General features: G+C 38.1%; 1 protein-coding gene across 1 annotated transcript in view; it reads left to right on the forward strand.

Annotated features, from left to right (window-relative positions):
- LOC121862652 (serine racemase-like) overlaps positions 1-22,356 on the forward strand; it is a 58,095-nt gene that overhangs the window by 31,068 nt on the left and 4,671 nt on the right. The gene's annotated exons all lie outside the window — the stretch shown is intronic.

Raw genomic sequence — 22,356 nt, forward strand, 5'->3', positions numbered from 1 at the left:
CCGGGCACAGGTCAAACGACCCACAACGGAGCCTGGGGGGCGAAAAAAAAGAACGGAAAGAAATTGAAAATATAGAAAAAAGGTTATACTGTATTAATCTACACCACGAAGATGCCGGAAAACCAGCTTTTTAAAGTGAGACAGATTGTAAGAGCATGGAAACACAGAAGAAGGCAAAGCATTCCACAGTTTGGCTGTGTGAGGAAAGAAGGAGGTACTATAACGGGTTATTCTCGTGTGACTGACATCCACAGAGAAATGGTGGGCACCGCGGGCAAGACGTGTGTTACGAACCCACGGCCTTACCGGCGGTACACAGGATGCCAAATCCCCTGAACATTGCCCGTTAAAGTACCTGTAAAAGAGAGAGAGTGAAGCAACATTGCGGCGAAGAGAAAGGGGAGAGAGGTTGTCGACTAAAGGAGGAGAGTTAATAAGACGAAATGCCTTTGACTCCACCCTATCTAATAGTTGGACAGAAGAAGAGCCACCCCAGATATGAGAGCAGTACTCCAAGTTAGGACGAATGAATCCCTTATATACTTGGAGCAACTGCTCAGGAGTGAAGTAGCTGCGGCATCTGTACAGCATTCCCAACTTTCGGGAGGCAGCTTTAGTTATACTAAGGATGTGTGATTTCCAGGACATATTGGAGGAAATGGTGAGGCCTAACATATTTATTTCAGAATTTGGGGGGATGATAGCGTCCTGAAATGTAATTGGTGGGAGATCGTCTACTTTACAAAGTGTAATTGGTAAATATTGAGTTTTGTTACTATTGAACTTAACCAAGTTTGTATCTCCCCATTCAGAGATGCTGCACAGATCCGCGTTGATAGAAGTAATGATATCAGTTCTAGAAACAGATCTAGTTTGAGAGTTAGGAGGAAGGGGAAAATGTGAGGAAGAGTGAAGAGTAGAATCATCGGCGTAAGAATGGATAGAATTAGTTGTAGTGTGAAGTAAATCATTGATAAAAAGAAGAAAGAGAGTTGGTGAAAGAACAGAACCCTGTGGGACGCCACTACTGGTAGAGAATGTAGAGAAAGATGAAATCGATCCCCCACAACAACTGCTATGATCATTTCATGAAGCTAGAGATGAGAGAACAAAAGTGGGGGGAGAGAAACCAAAAGAGGGAAGTTTGATAGCAAAGACTCAGCTACACCCCTGTCAAGCTTTGGAGATGTCACGTAGGGCTACTAAAAAGTTTTTCCCATAATCCCTAAGAGAGGATGACCAAAGATGGGTGTGCATAATAGATACAGATCACTAGTAGATTCTTGCTCTGCCAAAGCTACATTGGTGATCCATGGACAAAAGAGAAAGGCTGCCCAAGGTGACGGAGAAAATGGGAGTTCAAGATAGTTTCTGAAAATCTAGAGAGGATGAAGTTAGGGCAATGAAGTATAGTTAGAGGGATTAGAATGGTCACCCTTCTTCGTGTGATGGGCTTAACTACATGCTTCCCAAGAAGAAGAAAAGTTTTGGTTTTTGAGGCAAAGGCGTAAAGAGGCAGGCAAGCACAGGGCCAGGGACAGCACACCTCAGAACACGCCCAGAGGATATTCTGGTCTGTCCATGCGCCTCTACCTACATCCAACCTGGATAACACACCGGCAACCCCAAGTAGTGGAGATTATAGGAAAGTGCATAGGTTCAGTAGAGGCAGGGAGCAGGGGAGGGTGAGGGAATCGTCTAAGGTGAATTAGAGGAGAAGGAAGGTGCCAAAGAGGTTGGCTTTCTAGGGGAGACATATAGAGTTACGGGACGGAAGAGGAGGAAAAGAAGGCGCAAGTAGTTGTTAGCAGATAAGCTTTTAGCTAAGGACCAGAAGGATTTACTAGGAGGAAGAATTAACTGTGACAGCAGTCTTTCTTTTAATAAAATTCCGCTTGGCCTCAATAAGAATAGAAGGCCTTACAACCCATTCCTAGAAGTAATGAAAGAGGGGTAATAGGAGAAGGAGGTTTCATAGCCTCGATATGCCCCATCTCTCACCCTGCAAGCAAGAGGAGCAGGAGCGACAAACCATGATTGTAATGTGAAAGTTTTGGTGAAGATGGGATAAATGCACCATACCGCTTTTGTATAACCCTTAGCAATGCTGTCAGCACATACTGAGGCATCCCGAGGAAAGTAAGCAACATTCATCCTAAGGAAAGTCGGTGAAGAAATTCCTTTAAGGATTGCCAGGCTTGCCTCTCCGACAGCTACAGCGACGCTAGAGGGGTAGAGGTGGTCGTGCTTCAGTTTGATTTAATAGAAATAAGGTTGCATCAGAATATTCCAAGGGGGCAAAATTGAGCATGAATAGTGAGGGGTTAGAGGTAAAAACAAAGATCAAGAATGTTAGCAAGTTGATCGTGGTCAGACCAGAACGCTGCAGTAGGTGTTTGATTATTTGCTCCAAATCATTAAGTAAGGAGAAAGAGAGTGCCCCAGCTCCACCTGGCCATCTGCAGAGCCAAGCCACTTTCAGATGTACATTGAAATCCCCAGGCAGGATCTCGCAGTTAGGTGTGTGGATAGCAACGACTCATGGCAAGAAGTAGGTAGTCAAAGAGTTCAAAATAGTTGGTAGAGTTGGGAGAACAGCAGGAAACAAAGAAAATAGTCACAGTAGGTAGAGATATTTTGAGCCAGATGACATCATAAAGGGGAGATTCAAGATCCCTGAGTCGGGCTATAGGTGTACGTGGTGTTGCAGTAGGCGTGACACACCTCCTTTAGAACGAAGTAGGTGAGGAAGGTTGTAGTTAGAGACTTGAAAAGGTTTGGGTGAAGCTGTTGGCTAAAGGAAGCCTGGAGAGTAGTAAGATCGGGAAGATAAGACAGATGGTGCTCCACAGAAGAAAAATTGATCTCAGTCCATGTAATGTTGGAGAAAATGATGCGTGAAAAAAAAGCCGATCCTCCAGCAACCGGGAGGGCGCGCCAGTTGAGGCCCCAATAGCTTGATGATGATCATTGTGGACGCCCCTGGGGTCTGCTGTTAACCTTCCCGACCAGTGGGACTCCATCCGAGAAGGCCCCGCTTCAGCATTAATATCAACTGACAGGAGAATAAAATAGAATGAATAAAACAGGGATCAAGAATGAGTAAGGTTTAGTTGTGGTGCTGTCAATCGTAAGAGAGACAGTTGAGACTCCTGCAATTGTGTGTAAATGAGGCAGAAAGATAGATCAGCAACCTGGGACTTGGTCACAATTTCGTGATGCCATATAGCAGCAGGTCTACTATTAGACAACACATTGTTACCAATATCTTTCTCAGGTGGTAGTACTCTCCTGTTTGGTAGCTGCTTCAATACCTACTACCTTATGGGTAGATGAACCGCTGAAAGTGAAAGTTCGGTTCTGGCGTGGCACCGCGATATGAGAAATCGCTAAAGTGAAAAAACCACAAGTATCGCACCCTGCCAGACCCGGAATGCTCACTTTACGTTGTGCATGTACTCTTTTACGCGGAGAGCGGCGCGGTCAGGGTGCGCACAAGGTCTCCCAGTCATCAAAACATTATCGAGTTCTTCACCCACCACAGCCGGCCCAAGTCAGTGATAGTGACTTCTATGGACTTTGAGGGGTTCGACAAAGAGGCCCTGCAAGCCTCTGTGGTGGATAGTGATACAGTTGATACAAGTGATACAGGTGAGGGCCAATAATCTGCCCTTTGCCTCGGAACCAACCGCCCATCCCCGTGTGCCCAGCCATCTTTTCTACTAATGTAAGTGTTAAAAAACCTAATATTATTGATATTTCTCTTAATTATTAATTGTGTGTGCATACCATCATAAAATTAAGAAGTTGTTTTTACTACAACGTAGGTATTGTGTCGGGAAAAAGTGGAGTTTGGGGGTCGGCCCAGTCTCTATTTCAATTAATCCCATATGTTCTGTTGTTCACTTTACGCGTTTTTCACTTTACGCGGGCCTCCGTGGGTTCAATTGACCGCGTAAAGCGAAGGTTCACTGTATATATATATTCTGAAAACCGAAAAATTCCGAAATCCAAAATGACTCTGGTCCCAAGGATTTCGGATAAGGGATTGTCAACCTGTATAGGAAGGAATAGAATAAAGGTTAGAATAATTAGTTAAAGAAATATTCGCCATGAGGAGAGGAATAAGTACACACTGCAGCCTCGTAAAGTCCGAAAATGCTCTGGTAAAGTTGAAACTGCGCATCCAGATGCATGATGAAACTCAGCTCCTCCCCCACCTGTTATCTCTAACTATTGTCTGTTTCTCCTTCTTTCTTCTATTTACTCATCTTTCTTCCTTTATTAATCCAAACAACATTAAAAAAAAAGTAGGCTAAGAGAAAAACTGGGGGAGGAGGAGGGAGCCGTACAATAACTGCAATCGTCCGGCTGGCTGACAGCGTACAGCGACATCTGTTGCCAGCATAAATAAAATCGTTAATTAATGCGTTCCTAAAGAAACCATCGACATGGGACCAGGTTTGTTCCGCTCTACGAATTTTTTGCTATTTTTCCACCAAGTTTGATGAAAAACGATTGTGCCGTTTTGGCTGCCCAGAGCAGATACACACACACGGCTAGTCCTATAGTATGTTTTATATATATCTATATATATATATATATATATATATATATATATACAGGTGGCCTATCAAAAATCCGGCAACCTCGGGCCTTGAGGAGTGCCGGATTTTCGAAAATGCCGGAAAACTGATGGTTATATTTGCTGTATAAGTTTAACAGAAAATGACTACCTGTACATTAAACAAAGAAAATTAAATACTTAAGTTAGGATAATATAATTGACATTGCTGGATTCCTTGTAAGACCAGGAATATTTTGAATATAAATGTCATATATTTTGCACAAAAGATAACATATTTACTCAGAGTAAACATTAGCTCTAAAATTTGTATGTCTAATGCAAAATCTATGATGTTTATATTCAAAATGATCATCAAATTGTAAGAATTCCAGCAATGTAAATTATATTTTGGCCGGGTAATTTGTATGAATTTTATGAGCTAAAACAAACATCTTCAGTTAATAAAAAAAAAGTTATTCTTCACGACACTATCTGTCAATCAAAGTACCCCAACTTGCCTCCCCCCTCTTCCAAACGCGCCAGATGGTCAGTCGGTCCCAACCCTCCCCCCCCCCACTCCCCACCTTCCATCCCTACCAGAGAAATGTTGGGTGAAAAAACTAATTTTAACTTTTAGTAATAAATAATACCTCAAACTAAAGTTAGGATAATATAATTGACATTGCTGGAATCCTTGTAAGACCAGGAATATTTTGAATATAAATGTCATATATTTTGCACAAAAGATAACATATTTATTCAGAGTAAACATTATATCTAAAATTTGTATGTCTAATGCAAAATCTATGATGTTTATATTCAAAATGATCATCAAATTGTAAGAATTCCAGCAATGTAAATTATATTCTGGCCGGGAAATTTGTATGAATTTTATGAGCTAAAACAAATATCTTCAGTTAAAAAAAAAAAATATTCTTCACACCGTGCCAGATGGTCAGACGGTCCCTCCCTCCCTACCAGATAAATGTGTGGGAAAACCAGACTATTTACCTTTTTAGTAATAAATAATACCTCAGACTGAAGTTAGGATAATATAATTGACATTGCTGGATTCCTTGTAAGACCAGGAATATTTTGAATATAAATGTCATATATTTTGCACAAAAGATAACATATTTACTCAGAGTAAACATTATATCTAAAATTTGTATGTCTAATGCAAAATCTATGATGTTTATATTCAAAATGATCATCAAATTGTAAGAATTCCAGCAATGTAAATTATATTCTGGCCGGGTAATTTGTATGAATTTTATGAGCTAAAACATATATCTTCATTAAATAAACAAAGAAATATTTGAAAATGCGCTCCGAAATCCATGCCGGAAAACTGAAGGTTCCGGTTTATCGGTTGCCGGATTTTTGATAGGCCAACCTGTATATATATATATATATATATATATATATATATATATATATATATATATATATATATATATATATATATATATATATATATATATATATATATATATATATATATATATATATATATTAATTACTGTACTTTGCTCTATTCCTTCAATAAGCAAAGTCTCCCATTCATGGTATTCTGTATAAGTCCCTTATGGAGGCACCTTACTGAACACATCTTCATCACCATTGTACAGTTGGGGAAAATTATTGTGCCCCACTTTGCTGTGACCAGTGGAAACATCTGGCAATTCTCGCAGTACTAAGCAAACCATGTAACAAACCCTTATGAATGAACCAGCTTGGAACCTTATTGAGGGCAGTGTTTGGATGAAACCAGTTGCTTAAACGGTTCCAAGCTGGTTCATTCTTGAAAGTTTGTTGCATGGTTTGTTTACTACTGCGAGAGAGTTGCCAGATGTCTCCACTAATCACAGCAATGTGGGTTACAATATTTTCCCCTACTGTACATTAAAAAAGAAGGGCAATTATCCAGCTCTTACATAATGACCATTTGTTCATGTAAAATCATGAGAGAAGTTTTTGAAATGACAATTTAAATTTATTTTTTATATATACAGCTGAACATATACCTTTCAGGTATTGATGATTCAAGTTACATGTAAAGGTACTGTATATTTATTATGTAATGCATGTAGCAATATATGCCAACCTCCACTGGCCAGCCATTTTGTGTGTTTGTTATTGTGTCTATCCAGATATCATAAGCAGGATATTAAATTGAAGTAAGAGATTAACATTCTGTTACTTTTACTTTTATTCTCTTCACTGTTGATTGGCTCGCTACCCACTTAGGCGGTTAGTCACGTCTCTGTTGGCAAGTACTGGTCATGCACTGGCTTTTGAATACACTATACAGGGTATCAGAACCTGCTCCTGTGTTGGTCAAGTTTGGCCTTGAATGAGCTCACACTCGGTGCCATCACAACACTCTCTGGCAGATTGTTCCAAGAGTTCACAATTCCTACTCTGATAAAATTACTCCTCACAGTTTTCTAGATTTGTGCCTTCTTCAGCCTTGAGCTGTGACCCATTGTGGGGCGGGCGTCCGCCATCTCCAGGTATGTACATTCGACCGAGTAGTGCCCCCTGAGATGTTTATACACTTCAATTAGGTTACCCTTTGCCCATTAGTAGTATAAGCTAGGTAGTTTCAGGCGTTCTAATCTCTCTTGGTAACTGAGGTTCCGTAGAGCAGGCACTCGTCTGGTGGCCCTCCTTTGAACATTTTTAATAAATTGACAGTCTCTAGCATACCTCGGGGACCAGACGGGGTGACAGTACTCCAGATGGGGAAGCATCTCACTCTTGAAGATTGTTACGAGCGATGGACCATCCAGATATCTAAACGACCTTCTTGTAAAACCCACTAGTTTCGTTGCATGATTCACCTTCTTCTCACAATTGCCCGAGAACTTCAGTTCATTATTGACATACACACCCAGGACCTTTTCTCATTCGGTCTCAGTTAATGAAGTTTATTTGTCCTGTTGGTGCGACCCATGTGTCAAATTAATAAACAAAACAAAAACAAAGGGCAAAGTAAATAAGAAAAAACACTGAGAAGTTGACCACATCCTCAAGTAAATGGTATCCCACAAGGCTGAGTTTACCTCTCTCAGCATTACCTGATACTTCATACAGCCTGTCAGCGTGTTGTGTTTCATGTATGTGTTGGCCTCATCACTGAGCTTATGTAAAGTTTGGGTCACTGTTGATATTTCTGGAGAAACTTCAGCTAAGTTTTCAGCCTTTTTTTACTTGCTGGTTGTCAGTAATTTGAAGTGCTAATGTACCTTATTTGCAAGTTTAGTATATGCCTGTACCATAAACAAGTATATGGGGATGTTTCTACTTATTGTGCTCATTTTTTTTATCACTTTTACACTCCTGTTACATGACTCTGTAGTGTTTCCCACCTTGGAGTTTTTGTTCCTTTGATCCATTATTACAAATTTAGGAAAAGAATAAAGACAGTAGGTAAATCGTAAGATACAGTAAGGTCGGGATATATAGCGACTTTATATAACGATTTTTTTATATTGCGGCTACCAAAATTATCAACATTTTCTGATATACTATACAGTGATATATTTTTTTGGGGGGGGGTGGGGGGGGAAATCAGTCAGGGAATATTTAAAGTTTATTATGGCTACTAAAAATATTGAAATTTTCCAATATACAGGGATATATCAATAAATTTTTTTACAGTAGACTCACAACTTACGTGGGGTTATGTTCCTGCGACCTCACATAAAGCCAAAACTGTATATAGTCAGAAACATTCCTAAAAATACCCTAAATTGACCCAAAAATACGAGTTAAAAAACTGTACAGAACTTTAATGTACTCTAAAAGACTGAAAATTTGATCTCTTGTGCAAAATATATGAGGTCTATATTCAAATTATTCTCTGTCTTGCAAGGATTCCAGCAATGCAATTTATATTCTGCTAACTTTAGACTGCCATTTTATGTCAAGTTTAGTCACTTTTATTGGCCTCCAGAACCTAACCTCATTTTCCCCATTGATTACATATACGTAATTACATATCGCGATTTAGTATATAGTGAACATCCTTGGACCCTATCGTGCGATCTACCCCGATCCTACTGTAGTATCATATTTCAGTCTTTTATACTCAATAGAAAAATATTTTACCTCAATTTTGTTAGACTGATAGAAGTGTCAAGATTAGAACTGGAGACTCCTTGTACAGTGTAGTATTTTAACAGTGCAAGATGTGAATAATTTATTATGGTTACATGTACACAGTTACAGATTTTTGGAGGGTTTCATATAAAGATTTGTTTCCCGGTTCGTGTACTGTATTTGGTGGACATGATATTGATTTTCTACAAATATAAGTAGATCTCATTGATGTCTTGTTCTGCTCCTTGATTTTGAAGTTAGTTTGTTTACAGCATCTGACCAAAACACTCACCCAGGTTATTACTTATTTCGTATGTTCTCTATTCTTTTTCTTGCAACACAAATTTAAGTTTTTATATGATTTTCATTATAGCTAATGTGTTGCTTATTGAATTTTTAGCATTTTGTGTTGAGGCTTCAAGTTTATTTTGAATTATGTTTTATTTCTTTTTGTAAGTACTCTACTGTACTGTATGCTTCTTACCATTTCTTTCTTTTATTGCAGTAAGCTCGTGAGAATCGAACTGCTCAAGTGAGAATGTGTGTTGATTTTGCGTACATGGAATTATACATTATTTTGTAAGTGTAATTCTAATTTGTTTTGATTTTTTTTAATTATAATTCATATGTCTGCTGCCTCTTATGCTTTCATTCTGTACATCTTTAATTTACATTAATAATTCAATTATGTGTACTTAATATTTTTGTTCCTTTAATTGACTACTTTAATCCTCTTGTGCATGCAATATGTTTTTAAATTTCCATGACCACAACAAAAGTCATATGGGACCTGTCATCAGGACTCACCTGTGGTCTGGGCATCTATGTTCTGCGTTCAGTTTATCCCACAAGAATTGTTTTTATCTTTATTTTCTTCTATTTATTTTTTTCATAATTTTACATTACTGGCTTTGTTATTGTTATGGCTTTAACATAGGCAGGGAAAATAGGTGAGAATAAGTCGATATTTTTCATTTCAAATAAAAAAAAATTATTTGTATTCCCAACATCACATCTTGGATATTTTATGACAAACCTACCAAGTGTGCTGTACCATACTTATAGAAGTGGAATTTTGATACAACTAATATTTTTGGAGAAAATTGCAGGAAACAAAAGCTACCCCAAAATCACCAAAATATTTATACAGTATATGTATATATATATTTCATACCTCTTGTATTAAATTTTAGTGAATTGTGTATATTGCATTGCAGTTTTGGGGGTTTCTATTTAATCAATTTTTTAATTTGTTGAACGGGCATTTTTGGGAGAGTCACGCTACTAACAGCTCTCCTTCTTTCTTCATTTTTTATTTTATTTTTTATGTATACAATCATACCTGTATTTTATGAATTACACATACAGTATATACAATTACATGCATATATAAACATGAAATTAAAAGTGAATTTATATGTACAACAGTAACTCAAAAACTATCTTTATTTGGGGGGGGACGTCGATGAATTTCAGATTGAACACTGTGACTCCTGTTGTCTTGGTAGGGTTGTCAAAATCCTTTGTTCATTGTGTCATATTTTCTCAACGCAATTTTATAAAGGTAGTTTTTTTAGTTATTGTACCTTATATATAAACATAGACACTATATACAGTATACGGTGTGTGCGTGTGTGTATGCTCACATTCTCCGAGTCTTCCATCTTCAGGAATTTGGAGATGGGGATTATAGGGAAAAGGAATTATATGAAGTCAGATGGTGACAGGGGTGATTTTGTTTCTGATGGGCATAGAGATGAACTTCATGTGGACGTGTAGATGAAGTTACAGGTCTCAAAGTTATGAAAGCTTGAGGTGAGTGAGTTTAAGCATAGAAAACTGATTTACTGATGGAGAAAGAAGCAGGAGATGATGGGAGAGCGAGGAGAGGTACTAAAACCAGAAGCACGGGGTGGGGAGGCAAGTAAGAGAGGGTGATACAGGACCCTGCTCATCACGGGCTCCAAAATGTGAGCCAGTGGCCCAGGAGGTCGAGGGTCTCACATCACAAGCTGATGAGGTGGAGGCAATGGAGGGAATTACCTGGGAAGTGGTGGTAGTTTTCCAATATTTTTTCCTTGCCACCATCACTTTCACTACTACTGCTTGATGAACTTTTGAGGTAGGAAACAATTTCCTCATCTCCCAGAAGTTTCCCATGATATTAAATCTTAGGAGGCATATTCCATTATTGTTTGAATGATTTTGAAAATTTCAAATATTTTCTAAAAAAAATATAACAAATTCGCACTTGAAATCACTGAAAAATCTATTTCTCTATATTATCACTGTATTCCAAGCAAGTGAGAGCGGGTGTAGTAGGGAGGGCGTGAGAGGAGTCAAAGGGACCAAAGCGACTGACCATCTCAGCTGACGGGAGATATTGATATTGAAACATTTTATTTAGCCAGAAAATTACAGATACAGAGTGGACAATAATAATAATATTGACTTGGCTGAGCCAATTGAGAGCCTGAACCCTCTTAGTGGCACCTGATATTATATTTACTGGTGGACAAACAACCAGCACTTATTTTCACCCAGGCATTGGTAGTTTCTGGAAGCTTGCCTCATGAGATCATGTAATCATTTATGAATAACCAAATTTTGACACAATTGTCTTGAAAACTTTTTTGGGGAATTATTTAAAGTTTAATGACACTATTTGCATTACCGATGCAAAAATACTACCCAGTGATTTTATGCGATTTGCATCATGATGCTCGAGAGGCTTAGTAAATTTTTCCAACATAATTCTACTCCATAGATAAGTTTTTTCATATGTCTCTGTTACCAGATTTGAGAGGTCAGGCCAAAAGGTGTCAACCTGTCATATTCCCTTCTTGTTGTAAGAGTCAACCAACAGGATTGTGGGTTGGAAGGGGGGAGGGGACCTTGGCACCATAAAGTTGAATACCTCATAGTTATGCTGAAGCACTGGATATTCTGGTTTCTTATTATCCTTTTCATTCACTCAGAGTTAAATTTCTCACACTACAGTATACAGTATAACAATGTGTCTCTGGGAAATTGATTTGTGAATTAAATTTTTGAAGGAATACAACCTACTGTATATTCATAACCTGGGGACCTGTATAACCTGTATAAATATATTATTTATCTTTTACGGATGATTCATTCCTTCGGTTATCTCAGTAGTGTACCAGAAAAGGGTTGCAGGAATTACAGGTTAGCCTCGCAGATTCGTGCTAATTGGTATCCCACTGTGGCCAAACTTCCGAAAGACACAAATTTGCTGAGTATATATTAAAAACAAAGGAAAACTTGCTAATCATCTACTAAAAAAACTAAATCTTACTCTCCAATGACATATTTATTGGACAGTTTTTAGCATTTATTCCACTTTTTATAAATGGTGTGGTTAAGAGTTGAACAATTTAGTGAGCACAAAGTTAGCTTTATTTGAACAAATTCCATATTGCATAAATCAAAAATAAACTAAAAGTGCTGTGATAATATATAAAATTGATTTATAGCTTATCATAAAATACAATACTGTACATAGCACATATATTATGTACAAAAAATAGCTCCTTCCACACACAGACGATCATATGGGTGACGTGACACAGTTCAGCCAGGCGGTCACTCACTGACTCAGAGTCTCAGAGATGTGTAGCTGCGCTTACGCTGTGTGTATGCTATGACGTCACATTGGGGGAGGGAGCGCAGCTCAGTGGTGACGCACACAGCCCACTGCCTCGATACATACATTCACTTTTAACACATGCTCTCAAATGAGCACGGACAAACGATAAACACTGTAATTGGGGATCACTCATGAAAATGTACGGATTTGTGGAAAAACGGACTTCTGATACACGAATTTGTGAGGTCAGACTGTAACACAGTTGTTGCAGTACAATAATCTAAAAGGAATATTTACTATCTCTTGAAGCTTGCATGTTTGCTTTTTGACTTTTAGATTTTACAGTAGCAAAAGTTACTCAATTTAACTAGCTTACAATTCTTCCAAGAGTAAATCATTACTGACTATCATGCATTTGGTGCATGCCCTTGCTGAATCTAGAGGCACTGTCATTTTCTGTTTATCCAAATTGTAAAGATTAAAGCTTCATTTATAATGTCCATTCTCTGATGCTTCTTCTGATATTTTTAAATTAATAACACTTTTTACTTTTATGTAAGTTAATCAGCACATCAAGGGAAGGGGACTTAGCAATACATGCTGTCCTTCCTTGCATCTGTAAGTTATTATGATAACTCAAACAAAATGTACTTGATTTTGACCAAATATAGGATATGTGGATACACCATAACAATATCTCAAATAAATTTAATAATCACAATTTTCTGTCATTTACATTCAGAGTTGCAGCCCCATGGATACAACTTTTCCTCACTCTTACTTGCACCTTAAAACTGTCAATTAATCATTTGCTTATTTTCTTACACTGTACAGTATACCTTATTACTCGTGTAGATTGCATTCACTATAACAGGCACCTTCCTCATAGCTACTCCATACTCCCTCATCACCTTCCTGTAATCTTCTCCAGGTCCATTTACAGTATTGATATACTGTTTATGTTTTGTTTTTGTTTTCTGTGAGCATTTTTACTGAAGAGATTTTTTCATTGAATGTACTGAACTCACACTCCAAAGAGTATCTTCCCTGAGAGGTCCGATAAACTTCAAAATGAACACTCGAACTCCTGTTGTTTCAGTGGGGTTGTCAAAATTCTTCGTCCATTGTTTCATATTGTCTTGCACAAAATCATAAAGATACCTTTTGGAGTGTGTGTACCTATTCCATTATTACCCTCTCTAAAGGTCCCCTGTGCTCCCCTACTGTTTTCACCATTTATTCCAACCACCCACTACAGGCCACTGTTTATTGGTGTATCAAATGCAGCAATGTACTTGGAGGCTGAGAGGTTTTATTGGTTTTCAGCCCACACTGACACACTACCCAGTCCAAAGTATGAGGAGATTTCTTCATAAACTAACTCTCTGAACTACATACATCTCCCCTACACTCTGCCTCACATCAAACTTACAGTGTTAACAGAATCTATACCTATATTAGTACTAAGGAGAAATTTAAAATGGGGTGTAGTGCTCCCTGCCAGGTACACCTTCCTACCCCAGGTGTACTAATGAGGCCACCACAGCAAGTTGGGATGGGCTTGTCTTTTATACATTATCATACATTATCTAATTTCAATTATTTGTAAATTGGACTCTAGTACAGTGTAATTCTCAGTTTGTGTAGAGGACAATGAATGTGTAAAGAATAATGACCATAAGTGAAAACTGCAATTATCTGGCAAGAATCTCATATGTGTCCAAGTTCCATATTGAGAGAAGTAAAAGGATTGTCAAAAGGAAAATACTTCACCAATCTTGCTTTTTTTCATCAGTGGTTTTCAATCTCTGGCAGCAATATTTTTTAGATAAGTATAATGATAAATCTGCTTTCAAATGAAGTCTTTTCATTATTTATTTGTTTTGTACCAAACATAAACAAACAGAAACAAATGATACTAAACATATAGCACAATAGGTAATGAACTACAGTTTGTACAGCTGGATATTTCCCAAATAATTTATTTAAGTGATAAAATGCTCAGGGAACAGCCACTGGACTTGGTGGGAATTTTGCTCATCTTGACGTCAACTCTTAACTGTCAACAGATGTCATTGCTCTGGTACTGAACCAACAATAACATTTCTTACACCCATGAGCAAATTATTAAATACTTTATCCACTAACTTGGCATCTCCCCATTTTAAATGCTGCGTTGTGACAAGATTTAAGTAATAATATATACTACGAAGTATTAAGAAGCGATGTAGAGGTTTAACATTTTCATCCTGTCATCACGTATCAAGAAATTTGGTGCAAATGAACGAAAATCTTGGCCAATGATGGAAGAGGTATAGTTAATTTGTGTGTCATAGTATTCTAATGTGAGCTCTACCATACTGGCAGTATGAGTCAAGTGTTCAGCTGATTTGTCACTATCAGCTGATCACCCCATCGATGTGACCACCAAGTCCAGTGGCTGTTCCCCTGAGCATTTTACCAGTTAGATAAATTATTTGGGATATATCCAGTTGTACAAACTGTAGTTCATTACCTATTGTGCAGCAGTAGTAGGTAGTAGGCAACTATCAAACAGGGAGGTACTACCACCTGGGAAGATATTGGAAGCATAATGTGTTGTCTAATGGTAGACCCTGCTGCCATATGGCATCATGAAAATTGTGACCAAGTCCCAGGTTGCTGATCTGACTTTCTGCCTCATTTACACACAATTGCTGGGTCTCAATTGTTTCTCTTACTATTGTTAGATCTGAATATTATTTTATTGTTTTATGCACTCTTATATTGGGTGATAAAGTATGTTATTTTTAGGATGATGTTAATGACTGTAAGGTTATGTGTTGGGAATGCTGGGTATATCGATGTTCTTTTATTTTGAAGTTGATGCTGGAGTCATGTGGAACGACTGGACAGGCTCTCTTTGTTCTAAGCTCTCACCTGGGGCAGATGCTCCATTTTTTTTTCCTTCCACTGCCTTCTTGCTTCTATCTGAGGTGCACCGGGGGTTTACGGGTGATCCCATGTGTGTGGAGGTTCTGGTTGTTGGTGTGTATGCGGTAAGACTGGTATTGGCCAGGTTAACCCTTAAGACCCAGGCTAGGGTGCCGCTGGCAGTACCCCACACTGGGTAAATCGAGAAAAATCAACTTTTCCAAAAATAATTTGTAACCTTTTTAAATGATAAAACAATAAAAAATAAGTAAAAAAAAACTACATATTGACCCTCTAGAGACTTCCCTGGCAGCATGTAGGGAGGGAGGATGGGGGGAGATAAGGAGACTGTGTTGGTTTGACAGCTTACACTATTAGCAGCTATTTTTAGCATGCCTTTGTGTCCAAGATGGCCAGTAATGTATATATTTACTGATGTTAATGCTTATTTGCTGTAAATAATTAATATAGAATATTTTATTTGCATTATTTTTCATAAAAAGTGCTTGGCAACACACAAGCAGTTGGTCGCTAGACTGTCTGGCTGTCTTTGTGTTTGGTAGAGCAAGTAATGCATAAAATAATAATAATTCCACAAATAAATACATTTATAACATAATCATAGCATTATTTTTCAGTGATACTTCACTACTTTTAGCAATATTACTTTGATACAACATGATAAAATGGACAAACAATGAAAATGAAACAAACAAAAGTAGGTAATTATGTTCAGAAAGCTTCCCTGTGACCGAGCGTGTGGTGTGACAGGCAAATAGTCACACTGGAACATGATAACCCACGCTGGGCATTTAAACAGGGATTAGCCCACCCGGGCACAGGTCACTGACCCACATCAGGGTCTGGGGGGCAAAAATGTAATAATAATAATAATAACAATAATAATAATAATAATAATAATAATAATAATAATAATAATAATAATAATAATAATAATAATAAAGAACCATAAAGAAATACAAAAATGAAAAAAATTATCAAAAGTGAGAAACAATATATGTACGGTATGTTGTGTTGTCAATAGTAAGAGAAACAATTGAGACCCTACAATTGTGTGTAAATGAGGCAGAAAGTCAGATCAGCAACCTGGGACTTGGTCACAATTTTTGTGATGCCATATGGCAGCAGGGTCTACCACTAGACAACACATTATGCTTCCAATATCTTCACAGGCGGTAGTACCTCCCTGTTTGGTAGCTGTCTACTACCTACTACCTAAGGGTTAATATAGGATTTTGCCCTAAGTGTTCTCAGGAAGGAGTGTTTGTGTTACTCAGTGTTATTATTGGGTGGAAATGTTTGTATTACAGTGTTACTTTAGTTTAGTGTTTTTGTGTAAAATACAGGTAAATAATAAGATAAGGAATAATCATGTTTATTTTTAGTTAAGCTTTGTTTCAATAACACTGGACTATCTTTCACTAATTATTTTGTCATGTTAAGATAATTTTGAGTGACCTATGTCTAAAATATATATGTTTGGTCATATACAGTAGTGCAGCGTTTCCATGAGAGCTTTTTGATTTGTGTTAGGTCACTGTCCCGGTGCTAAAATTTTGGTTGTTTTGTGGAGTGAAAATTATAAGTATTAAGTGATATTCCAGCACTTTAAAGGCCTTAAGTATATAAAAGGGAAGTGATCGTAACACTATTGACAACACAACATACATAACTTTTCTCACTCTTGATCTGTTATATTCTTTCTATTCTTTTATTCTCCTATGAAATCAGCTGACAATAATATTAAAGCGGGGCCTTCTTGGATGGGTCCCACTGGTTCGAAAGGCTGTGGACCCCGGGGCTGACCTGATCATCATCAAACTACTGGGGCCTCAACTGATGTCACCGCGGTTGACGGAGGAACGGCTTTTTTCACACTTCATTTTCCCAACATTCGCGGCCTGAGATCCAATTTTCCTTCTGTGGAGCACCATCTATTAACCTCTTCCCCCGACCTCTTACTACTATCTGAACTTCAACTGACCAAAGCAGCTTCACCCAAACCTTTTTAAGTCTCCATCTACAACCTTTATACCTCTTTCCATTCTAAGGGAGGTGTATGTGTCTACTGCAACATACGTACACCTATAGCTCAACTCACGGATCTTGAATCTTCTCTTTATGATGTCATCAGGCTCAAAGTATCTGTACCAATGACTATTTTCCTTTGTTTCTATACTATTCTCCCAATTGTACCAACTATTTGGAACTCTCATTATATCACTTTTTGATATTCAGCCACCCCAAAACCGAGATCCTCTACCTAGGGGATTTCAATGTACATCACAGAGAGTGGCTTGGCTCTGCAAAAGATGACCCAGGTGGAGCTGAGGCACTCTCTTTTTCCTTACTCAATGATCTGGAACAAATAATTAAACACCCTACAGGCGTTCCTGATCAACACGATCAACTTGCTAACATTCTTGATCTTTGTTTCACCTCTAACCCCTCACACTATTCATACTTAATTTTTGCCCCCTTAGGGCCTTCTTATCACAATCTTATTTCTGTTAAATCAAACTGGGCACGACCACCTCCCCCACCCCCATCTAAACGCCAGCTATGGCACTATCGGAGGGCAAACTAGCAATCCTTGCGAAAATTCTTCTCCGACTTTCCCTGGGATGAATGTTGCTTTTCCACTCAGGAAGCCTCGGTATGTGCTGACAGCATTGCTGGGGTTATACAGGGTGGTATGAGTGCATTTATCCCATCTTCTACCAAAACTTTCACTTTAATTTGATTGCTCCTGTTCTCTTGCATGTAGGGAGAGAGATAGGGCATATCAAGTTATGAAACTATCTCCTGTTACCCACTCCTCTTTCATTATTTCTAGGAATCGTTGTAAGGCTATTCTTCGTAGGGCCAAGCGGAATTTTATAAAAAGAAAGACTGCTGACCTGACCAACTCTTCTTCCAGTAAATCTTTCTGATCCTTAACCAAAACTATCTTTAATAACTTCTGCACTCCCTCTTTTCTTCTGACGTGATTATACCAACTCTCCCCCTGACAAAGCCAATCTCTTTGGCACCTTATTCTCCTCTAACGCCACCTCTATCCCTCCTACCCCTGCTCCTCCTACTGAACCTATGCACTTTCCTATAATCTCCACTCGTAGGGTTGCTGGTGTGTTATCCAGGTTGGCTGTGAGTAAGGCGCATGGACCAGACGTAATACCGCCTCGTGTTCTGAGGGAGTGTGCTGAAGTTCTGGCCCCTGTGCTTGCTCACCTCTTTTGCCTCTGCCTCAATACCCAAACTTTTCCTTCTTCTTGGAAGCTTGCCTTGGTTCAGCCCATCCCGAAGAATGGTGACCATTCTAATCCCTCTAACTGTCGCCCCATTGCCCTAACTTCATCCCTTTCTTAAGATTTTTTAATCCATCTTAAACTCTCATTTTCTCTGTCACCTTGAATGCCTTTCTCTTTTGTTTGATCACCAGTATGGCTTTCACCAGTCGAGATCAATTGGTGATCTGTTCTCCTACTGCACCTATTTTTGGTCATCCTCTCATAGGGATTATGGGGAAACTTTCGTCATGGCCCTTGACATCTCCAAAGCTTTTGACAGGGTATGGCACAAGTCTTTGCTTTCTAAACTTCCCTTTTATGGTTTCTCTCCCCCACATTGTTCTCTAATTTCGAACTTCCTTGAGAACCGCTCTTTCTCTACCAATAGTGGTGTCCCACAGGGTTCTGTTCTTTCACCTACTGTCTTCCTTCTTTTTATCAACAATTTACTTCACACTACAACTAATTTTATCCATTCTTATGCTGATGATTCTACTCTTCACTCTTTTCCCTTCCCTCCCTAATTCTTAAACTAGATCTGTTTCTAGAGCTGATATCATTTCATCTATCAATGCACATCTGTGCAGCATCTCCGAATGGGGAAGTAGAAACTTGTTTAAATTCAATAGTAATAAAATACAATATTTACCAATTACACTTTTCAAATAAAAGTTCTCCCACCAATTACATTTCAGGACGCAATTGTTCAGACAAATTCTAAAGTAGATATGCTAGGCCTCACCATTTCCTCAAATATGTCATGGAAGCCACACATCCACAACATTGCTAAAGCTGCCTCTCAAAAGCTAAGAATGCTGTACAGATGCCGTAGCTACTTCACTCTTGAGCAGTTGTTTCAAGTTTATTAGGGATTCATTCGTCCTAACTTACAGTAGAGTACTGCTCTCATATCTGGGGTGGCTCTACTTCTGCCCAACTGTTAGATAGGGTTGAATCAAAGGCATTTTGTCTTATTGACTCTCCTCCTTTAGTTGACAATCTTTCTTCCCTTTCTCTTTGCCACAATGTTGCTTCACTCTCTCTCTTTTACAGGTACTTTAACAGACAATGATTGATGGATTTGGCATCCTGTGTACCGCCAGCAAGGCCGTGGGCTCATAACACACTTCTTGTCCGCGGTGCCCACCATTTCTCTGTAGGTGTCGGTCACACTAGAATAACCCGTTATAGTACATCCTTCTTTCCTCACACAGCCAAACTGCGGAATGCTCAGCCTTCTTCTGTGTTTCCATACTCATACAATGTCTCACTTCAAAATGCTGGTTTCCCGGCATCTTCGTGGTGTAGATTAATATAACCTTTTACTCTTATTTTTTTGCCCCCCCCCCCCTACCCCAGGCCCCGGTGTGGGTCGATGACCTGTGCCCGGGTGGGCCATTCCCTGTAAAAAAAAAAAAGGTTTTGTTTTATTTGTTTCTGTTTGGTACAAAACAAAACAAAATAATGAAAAGACTTCATTTGAAAGCAAATTTTATCTTTTTCTTTGACCTTTTATGATAAATATTTAAATTTTTCTAACATCCTCTCCGAAGTGTTAATGCCTTGAAATTATTTGCATTTTGATAGTCCAGATATTTAACATTATTTTAGATAACAGGTTTGAATAAATGGACAGCTACACGAACATTTTCTATGAAACAATCCTATATTTTTATAGAAGAGGGGCGTGGCTTACGGGCCAGGTTAGCAGGGAAATACTATAGTCTTACAAAGGCACCTATTCCTAATTTTGTTATCATTCCTGTTTCTTCTCATGTAGTTTATAATTTTGTATTAGTTATGTATGTTGTATAGGTAACCCGAGCTATCTTTTCACATGTATTTATATTGGTTTTATGTATATAAAGAGCTCTTCCATTTTGTGGTAACAGAATCACTTTCCAGTATTATATTCTTTAGCAGCTTTTACAAGTGTTTATGCTGCTGGGTTATCAAAAGACTGCATGCTTCACCCTGTGCTTTAAATGTGAGATACTTTACATTGTGTACACACACACACACACACACACACGCACACACACGAGATGCATGCTTGATATGGTGCAATTGAATCTGCATCGATCATTAAATATAGTATAAGGTATACCCCCTGTATATAGATGCACACACATACTTATAACACAGTACAGTAATTTTAAAGTATCTTTTTAAATATTACAAAGTCAGATTGCACACTTCCTCCCCACCTTTCTGCAGATTGTCTTATAGAAGTTCCAATAGCCAGCTTGTTGCATCCTTTTCATTTTCATGCAGACTTTGTACAATCTGTTCGGATGAAGTTTAGCCGACCACCTCAGGCCAGTCACACACACGTGCCTGGGACACTCCAGTTTCCTGCCTCAGACGCCCTACCTTCAGCTTATCCCTCGTACGTGCTGCAGTATCACTCCATGGCCTCTGCACGTCCAACACTGCGGCACCTCTCTTTTTTTTTTATCACGATCTCCATCTCCAAGCATTGCTGTTTTCTGTTTCTTGATTGAAATTTTTTCCATTGTAAGGAGATGACCTTGTTTAATGATTAAGCCGTACAATATTCTAGTTGAAATATTCTTCACTTTTGTCTATTTAGTAATTAAGCAGTACTGAAAATGTTCTGATTTACTAAGCTCTGAATGAACATTATTGCTATAACAAAATATAAAGTTAGAGGTGTATTAGGAATGGTTAATAGGGTAGTTGAGAGTTGAGGTGAAGTACTGGATAGTGGTAGTTTAATGTATACTGTAGGTGTATCACAAGTTGGTGAACATTTCTATAAATAAAGGAAAAGAAAATATAGGCCTTACTGACTGCAAAAATATTTAGAGAATTAATTCCTGTTTGTGCATTTTGTAGGATGGCCACATTGAACAGTAAAGTTTTGGTTGCTGGAATGAAAAGGTAACATGTAGAGTAGGTTATGGGTTATAAAGAGTAAAGTTTTATGTGGAATAATATTAGTACTATATAGAGAAGGATACAAGGTTTTCCCAAAGACATAACTGTAAAGAGTAAGGTTGTACAGAATGTGAAGTGAAGTTGGTGTACTGTATAGTGTGAGGTTTTATATAGTGGAGGATTGTTTATAGAAAGACCCCAGATAATGAAGATATAGAGGGAGGTTGGTATATATATGAAGTGATGTTAGTATATGGAGTAAGGTTGGTATCTGGAGTATGGTTAATAGTATATAGAGAAAGGTTAGAATAAAGGCTAAGGTTATATACAGTACTGTTTAGGGCATTGTTGGTATAAGGGGTAAGGTAACTGTATATGGAAAATAATTATTGTTCTTAGGAGAAATTTAAGCACTAATTAATGAACATATATATAGATACTGGTGAACTGTCTATAACTATTTGTTTGTGTAAGTTTAACTGCGATTAATATAACATAGCACGTTTTTGTTGAAGGCTAAATCGTGGGGTGACTGATGGCTTACTAAATCCTCGAGTAAGACGACTTAACCCCAAGAGTAAATGAATTACAATAGTTCATGAATTAAGATATTTTAACCTCTTGAGTAAATTTACTTAAACCCTTCAGAAAAGTGAATTAGTACATTGAGATACCTTATGCTCTTGAGTACATCGTAATAGCTCAAAGATTAAAATATCTTCATCCCTGAAGTGTGGTGTGATGGCTTAATTCCTTGAATACAATGACTTAACCCCTTTAGTACAATGGGTTAACCCCTTGAGGACAGTATTTTAACCCCTTGAAAATAATGGGTTAACCTCTTTGAGTACAATGGCTTACCAGTAACCTCTTTGAGTTTGAGTTTAACCCCCTTGAATATGAAGGGTTAAACCCATAAGTATGATGCCTTAGCCTTTGAAACACAG

The sequence above is a fragment of the Homarus americanus genome, unplaced genomic scaffold (genome assembly GCF_018991925.1).
Source record: "Homarus americanus isolate GMGI-L3 unplaced genomic scaffold, GMGI_Hamer_2.0 scaffold31037, whole genome shotgun sequence".
In the NCBI taxonomy this organism is placed as follows: Eukaryota; Metazoa; Arthropoda; class Malacostraca; order Decapoda; family Nephropidae; genus Homarus; species Homarus americanus.